The sequence below is a fragment of the Homalodisca vitripennis genome, chromosome 4, assembly GCF_021130785.1.
Source record: "Homalodisca vitripennis isolate AUS2020 chromosome 4, UT_GWSS_2.1, whole genome shotgun sequence".
NCBI classification, from domain to species: Eukaryota; Metazoa; Arthropoda; class Insecta; order Hemiptera; family Cicadellidae; genus Homalodisca; species Homalodisca vitripennis.
The window spans coordinates 24,990,937-24,998,343 of NC_060210.1; positions in this window are offsets into that span (position 1 = coordinate 24,990,937).

Below are 7,407 nucleotides of genomic sequence, written 5' to 3' on the forward strand. Positions count from 1 at the left end.
CGCTGCTCTGCAAAATAGAAGAGCCACACAGTGAAGCAAATAAAGGAGCATGGAAACGAGTAAATCTAACACAAAATAGGACAGAGGAATTCAATGGAAAACTTGAAGAAAAATTAAAGCACCTCCCAAACTGAAGACCAAAATAAATTAAAAAATGTTCTCCAACGCTACAAGCGTCTATTTAGCTTAGGAGGAATAGAGAATTTGGGGTGTACTTCTTTAGTTACTCACAAAATCAACACGAGCCAACATCCTCCGATCAATAAGAAACCTTACAGAGTGCCACAATCACAGAGAGGTACTCTACAAAATTTGATACAAGAACAATTAGATAAAGGTGTAATTGTACCCAGTACTTCCCCATGGTCAGCACCGGTAATCATTGTCCCCAAGAAAGCAGGCTCTGATTGGTACCATCAGTTATCGTCTATGTGTAGACTATCGGGAACTCAATAAAATTACAGTTCCGGAAATATATCCCCTTCCAGATATACATGAAAACTTTAGACATGTTAGGAGGCAGTCAGTACTTCTCGGCACTGGATCTGAATTCAGGTTTCTATCAGGTAAAAATGCACCCTGAAAGTCAAGAGAAGACGCCTTCAGTACTCCTGATGGTCATTATGAATATACAAGCATGCCAATGGGATTGATCAATTCTCCTTCTGTATTTCAACGATTGGTTGATACTACTCTCACAGGTCTGAAAGGAAAAGCAATGTTTGCCCTACATGGATGATATCCTAATCTTCAGTTCGAGTATTGATCAGCACGCTAAAGATCTTAGTGAAGTTCTAGAGAGATTTCAAGAGGTAAATTTGAGTATCCAGTTGAAGAAATGCCAAATAGCAAAGTCTGAAATTAACTTCCTAGGCCATGTTGTTGTATCGAGAGATGGAATCAAACCATGTCAGAATAAGATTGAAGCTGTCAAAAATTTTCCAAGACCCAAGAATGAAAAGGAACTTCGTGGATTTATAGGACTATGTAGTTACTATAGGAGGCATGTACCGAAATTTGCCGACATCGCTAAACCTCTGACAAAAATTAACCAAAAAAGACCAAAAGTTTGAGTGGAACGAAGAAGCGGAAACATCATTTGAAAAATTGAAGACCATCCTTGTAACTGAACCTTTATTAGTGTATCCAAATTTCTCCAAGGAATTCGTCTTAAGCACTGATGCAAGTAATGTTGCACTTGGCGCAGTATTAGGACAAGTGATTAATGGAATAGAACACCCTATCGCCTATGCGTCAAGACAGTTAAACTCTGCTGAGCAGAATTATACAGTAACAGAAAAAGAACTTTTAGCAGTTGTATGGGCAGTAAAGTATTTCCGATGCTACCTGTACGGACGATCATTCCTCTTGTATACTGATCACAGCGCAATCAGATGGCTGCTGTCGCTAAAAGATCCTTCGGAGTAGACTCACTAGATGGGCACTGAAATTGGCTGAATATGACTACAAGGTATTCCATAAACCAGGGATAAAAAAATCAAAACGCTGATTGTCTGAGCAGAATTGTGTGCAAGAATACTGTGGAAAGTCTACCTATATTGGATGTGGACAGCATTAAAGAAAATCAATGTAAGGATGAAGAGTGCCAGAGATTGAAAAAATACCCTCAGTTCAAAACAAGTCCACAAGGAGTCATCTATATAAAGAGGCAGGACAGACAACTGATAGTCGTTCCAAGACGGTTAAAGAGAGAAGGTTATTCGTTTACACCATGATATCCCGACAGCAGGTCATGGAGGTATCAAGAAGACGATGTTAAGAATCCAAGAAAAGTTTTATTGGCCGAAAATGAAATTAGATGTTGTCTCCTTTATCAGAGCATGTGATCCATGCAATAAAAGAATGGATTACGGAAAAACTAAAGCACCTTTAGGTAAATTTCAAGAAAGTACAGAATTTTGGATACCGGATTTCGTGTGACATTGTTGGCCCATTACCCCTAACAAGCTCCAAAAACAAATACATACTGACAGTTATAGATCATTTTACAAGGTACGGAGAGTTTATTGCATTGCCAGACCAAAACTGCAGAAACAATAGCCCGAGCACTTGTGCAGAGAGTCCATTACGAAGATGGGAGTACCCTGTGAATTAATTACTGATCAAGGCTCAAATTTCACATCATCCGAAATAATGAAAAGCATGTGTGCTCTACTAAGAATAAAGAAACTTCAAACCACCGCATATCATCCCATGAGCAATGGGTAGAACAGAAAGAGTTCATAGATCCATACCCAAGATGCTAAGTCATTATGTCAACCGAAATCAAACAGACTGGGACGAGCTCCTACCAATGGTAAATATGGCTTATAACTCTCAAGTGCATGATTTCAACAGGATTTTCTCCTTTTGAGCTAGTCTTTGGAAGAGAGATGAAGACTCCCTTAGAAGATGATCTATTGATCACAGAAGAAGATGATGGTTACCCTGATTATGTCGAAGATCTTAAGATGAAGTTGAATGCCGTAAGGAATTTGTCTCAACAATGCCAAGACCATGCAAGAACCCAGCAAAAGAGACAATACGACAAGAATTCTAAGCTAAATAAATTTGAAGAGGGCCAACGAGTATACCTTCACGTGCCCCAAGTGAAAAAAGGAAGAGTGAAGAAGTTGTCTAGACCATGGAAAGGTCCATACACAATTGTCAAGGTTATATCAGATTTGAATGTCGTACTCCGAATTAAAAGGAAGAATGTAACTGTACATGTGAATCGAGTAAAACCTGTCACCGAGTTTAAGTTGCAAGAACAAGGAAGTAGCCAAAATGATCCAAAAGCTGCTCAGGTAGCAGAAGAAGAAGAACAGGAAGAAATCATTGAAGAGACCGAAAGACCATGAAGAGGCATTCAATAGAGTAGCCGGACAAAATGAAGAACAAGACAGGAGAGAACCAAGCCCAGGAACCGCAGAAGAGCGACCAGGCCCCCTTTTAGATCCATAAGAGATAGAAGAAAACCGTGGTAGATTCAAAGACTATGAAGTTTATTAAATAATAGGAATGTATATACATATTGTTATGACAGTGAACGTGTATTGCATCGTTTATTTAGTAGTTAAAAGTAAAACGCAATGTATTGAATAATTATGTATTGTTTGTTATTTGAGGATGTTATATAATACACTAAAATATTCCTCGTTAGTATGTTATGCTTCTTGTCTGATGTGTAAGTAAAAGATGTTTTAGAGTACCACGTACAAAGCAGAATGCAATAGTTACTCCGAATTGAATGGGTTGTATGCGTGAGTATGAATGTTGTATGACTGTGAAACGAATGTTGATGAATGGGGTATGCAAGGTGTGTGAATAAAAGCCAAATTAAAGGATCCAAACAATTCAAATGTGTGATTGAGTACACTATAAGGAAAGAAGTTATATCTACGCAGGTTAAGATAAGAAACATAAGATCAAGCTGTACGTAATAAAATAAATTCGAATAAGTCAGGATATATTCATGAAGTAAACAATTATTAGGATCTAAATGATGATTTCAGGAATACTTGTACTCTTTGTCGAGACAGGAATTAGATTGATCGTAACTGTACTTTAAGTTCGCAAGACAGACGTCTTGAACTTTATAAAGTAGAAGTTATTCCATTGTACCAAACAAACCTTCAACATTGGTTAAAATGGAATGTACAAGTTGATTATTTGTTGATCTCCAAAGAGAGACAGTATTATGCACCTATCGATTTTAACACACTAAGTCAGTGTAGACTAAGTCATTTTTATTTGTGTCCTAACTCTATAAATGTATTGCATCATAGCGTTTTAATGATTGTATATTCGCTCTATTCATGGGATCTAACCTAGTCACAGAAAAATGTTCACGAACCTTAACCATAAATGTAACTTCACCTGTATGGATCCAAAACGGCAATGATTGGATCTATAGCCTAAAGGAACCATATAAAGTCATACTTAACTGTATGAGGAGTTCTGATGGAGAAAACTCAGTTATCTCTCCACCACAATCTAGGTTATTTAGAATTAACTTTAAACAAGTCTGGAATATTAAAACAGGCTTCAAGTTGCGCTATCTTTGGTAAATATAATAAGTTATTCTCGAGGACTCAAGGAAATATAAATATAAATTTGACATTAACCATTTGCACATCCCAAAGATTAATCTGTTGCTATCTCACGAAGAAAATCTAATCTTTAAAAACAGTAGCTTGTTATTTGAAACAATGCAAAAAGTCAAGGACAATCTTAAAGATAATCACATAGAACTAGACCTTAACAAGCTTTTAAATGATACACATGTTTTTGTACCCTAGTATCAAAGAAAGTATAGAAACCCCACTGAACTATTTCTACATTATCATAGTTTCAATGTTTATTTTGTTCATTTTGAATAGTGTACTTTGCGTAGTTTTGTTTTGTCACAGGAAAATGCCAACCTGTGCGAGGATGTCCTCAGTTGCTGAGCGGCAAGCCCCAACCATTCGAGTAGAACATGGAACTCCGCTCGCAGAAATTATTCAGGAGTCTTCCTTTGTTCAATTCAATACACCAAGCCCGCCTTGAAGTACGGTATTGTGAAATTCATTGTAGTGCTGAACCAGTCAGGTCAGTGTTGCAAAGACTATATTTGTTATAAATATGTGGGGACTTGCCAAGCTCAAGAAATGTAATGTAGTTAGGAGGACATATATCTTAAGTGATTGTCAATGTCAAGTAGAATTAAATTGTAGATTATAAGAACTTACGCAGGCCTAAAATACTATTTTGTCCTTTTAAGTTGTGAAAAAATGATGTAATGTAAAATGTTATCCTATACATTTTTTTTTTGAAGTATTGTAAATGTTTGTTATATTCTGAGAATCTAAGATGTATCACCATGAAAATTCTGTATGATCCATCTTTCCTGAAAGGGAGAGTGATGTAGCGCGCACGCACACTACTATTTTAATATAGTAATTTTTAGATGGTATTTAGTAATTACACAGTGTGTAAATTAACTGGACTAACCCAAGTCCCTTTAACCGCGTGATGTGAGGTGACTGGCCGTGCTGAGGAAATGCAAGGGTCAGCACTCGTCAGCACGGGTCGGCAGTCGAGTTGAGGCTCGGAGGTAGGCGGAGGGATTGGCAATGTAGAGTGTGTGAAGTAAGTCTATTTTGGTGGAGTGAGATGCGAACACACCGGTACACATATAGTAGTTTGGGTGCGCCTACGAGTGTTTTAGTGCATTTTGAATATAGATTGGACTCAAACAAAGGAGAAACGTGAGTAATTATTTCAAGACCCTTCTCAACCACTATTCTAAATTTCCCTACGAGCTAGGGTGGTGGCAGCAAAACGCTATCCCTTTTATTAACCATGAGCCTCTCTGGCTAATATCGGAGGGCTTACATACATAAGAGATACAAAAGTTGTACCCAGGAGTCATCCATAGTAATCCAGACGAAGAGATGTTCTCATTGTCTCAATGCTCAATGCACTCAATCAGTCTCATGAGGGACACAAATGAGTGCACTCCGATGTTTTAGAGACGATCCCAAAGACACATAAGATTTCAGACGCTGCACTAAGTGGAAGATGAAATGAAGCTAAACTGAATTAACCCTTCCTACCAACATCTGTGTTATGTGTAGGAAACTTGCTCCGCTTATACGTATACGTTTCCTTCTAAAGAAGGAAATGTTTTATTATTGCTTACTATCTCTGAAATAACTCTTTAAATTTGGTTTATAAGTAAAGTATATGAGATAAATGGCCGCAAAGTAATGGTCCCATCTGTTACTCAATAAGGCTGTCTAACGAACTTCTTTAAGGTAATAATAATCCTGCATTCATTTCTGTCTGAATCGGAAACTACGGCAGCGAGTGGTTACAAACTTTCTTTGCATCGTATAAGATTATGTGTGGCATGAAAAACATTTTTGGTGTGTTAATTGTGTTTAGGTTCATGTTAACTTAAATATATGTGTCAAACACTAGATGTATTTTTCAATTTTCTGATGTATAAACTTACGTTGCCCACTAATGCTGAAAATTATTCTATATGTATTAATAATAATTTTAATATACATGTAATAGTTATTAGTAGACTTTGTTTTGTTTAAACAATCTAAAAATTTCCTAAAGGTGTAACTATTTTTAATATTCGCAATTTCAGTAAGTTCTATATTTGCAAAATTACCTTAAATTGTATTTTATGAATATCCCTATTCAAAATTGATAAAAAATTTCAATATTGGTTTAATTCTGATTTATTGTATAAGAGGCAATATGTCCTGATAATGATGAATTTCAACATTTATTCATAAGTAATACCGTCAGGGGATTTTTTTCAATATTTACCATATTTTTTTATTTTAAATATGTTATTAACACAAAACAATCTTTTAATATATAAATGTCACAATTATATTTGATTTTAAAAACGTGCAAATACATTAAATCTGTTAATTAATAGTATAAACCACATTGTACAAAAACTATTTTTCATATTAATTGTATGTCGAAAAATCTAATCTAAACGTTGGAACTGGAAAAAAGCCTATAGCTGACACACAGCCAATGGCTCACTCAGAACTGATTTCCTGAAATACCACAAAGAATGAAACCTACCTATATTCTATAGCTCTCCCAGAAAAGGATTTTCAAAGCATAAAAACCATGCCCGAGCTATGTTTTCTCTTTTTGGATCTACCTTCAAGTGTGAACGCGGCCTTTATTTTAAAAAAATGAAGATTGTTAAATCTAAATACCAATTTTTTCAAATGAACATTTTAAATCAATCGTTACGATCGAAACTACTAGGTTTGGCCCTAATTAGACTGAAATATTAATGGCAAACAAATGCAATTTTCTCACTAAAAATATTGTTCTTTTTCAGCTTTACACTAGTATACTCATGTATTGTCAAGTTTTCTCTAAACTTCAGTACAGTAAATTTTTTAGTAAATTAAAAAGATTTGGTTTTATACTATCCTGTGTATTTTTTAGGCCTAATTGAAACTGTATTTACGGAACAAATCGTATTTTATAGCAAATATAATAATTTGGATTGTCTCAGCCTTTTTAACAATTACGTAAAGAATTTTAATTATCCAACAAGAAATATATAAGGACATATAGCAACTTAATAATCCAAGCAAGAGTTCTAAACACCACTACGCTCTTAATTAGAAAAAACTTCGTTGTTTGAATGTGGAGGTTTTAACTTTCTACCCTGGAATATTGCTGGCCCGCCTTTCCTCCAAACAGTGACAAAGTGGCTCTTGAGTAAAAAAATGTCGGAGACGCCTGCTCTTAACCATGAAAAGTTAAATAATATCTACCTGATGTATGCTTACTTAAGTTTAAAACATTCGTACGACTTCGTCATATTACATCATAAGTATTTTTACTTAGTAGTGTAACAACTTAAATTTG